Raw genomic sequence first — 450 nt, 5'->3', positions numbered from 1 at the left:
AAAGAAATCGTGCTGGCGGCTATGGTGAGAAGAAAGGTGAAGAAGAGAAAGAGAGAGTTGGGTTTCAAGGATTGGTGGGATAGGAGCTGCACGAGAAAAAAGAGGGCAGTTCAGAGATTATACAGGAGTTGGAGAAAAGGTCTGGTAAGCAAAGAGAGATTTTTGGAGGAGAAGAAAGACTTGAGGGAGTTATTGGAAAGGAAACAAAAGGAGAAAAGAGAAGAGGAAGAAGAGGAACTGAAGAAAGTGAAAAGAGAAGCCGAGGTATGGAAATTTATAAATAAAAAGAGAAGGAAAAAACAAGGGGTAGAAAACAACATTGGAAGAGAAGAATGGAGGGAGTATTTTATGGAGCTATTAGGAGGTACGAATTCTGGCGAGGAGGAAAGGAAAGGAGAGGAGATACGTTACGAAGCGGAGACAGAAGAGAGTGGATTACAGAAAGAGGAA

Source organism: Wasmannia auropunctata, unplaced genomic scaffold, assembly GCF_000956235.1.
Source record: "Wasmannia auropunctata unplaced genomic scaffold, wasmannia.A_1.0 LD336074.1, whole genome shotgun sequence".
NCBI classification, from domain to species: domain Eukaryota; kingdom Metazoa; phylum Arthropoda; class Insecta; order Hymenoptera; family Formicidae; genus Wasmannia; species Wasmannia auropunctata.
Note: the sequence above shows the minus strand (reverse complement) of the source record.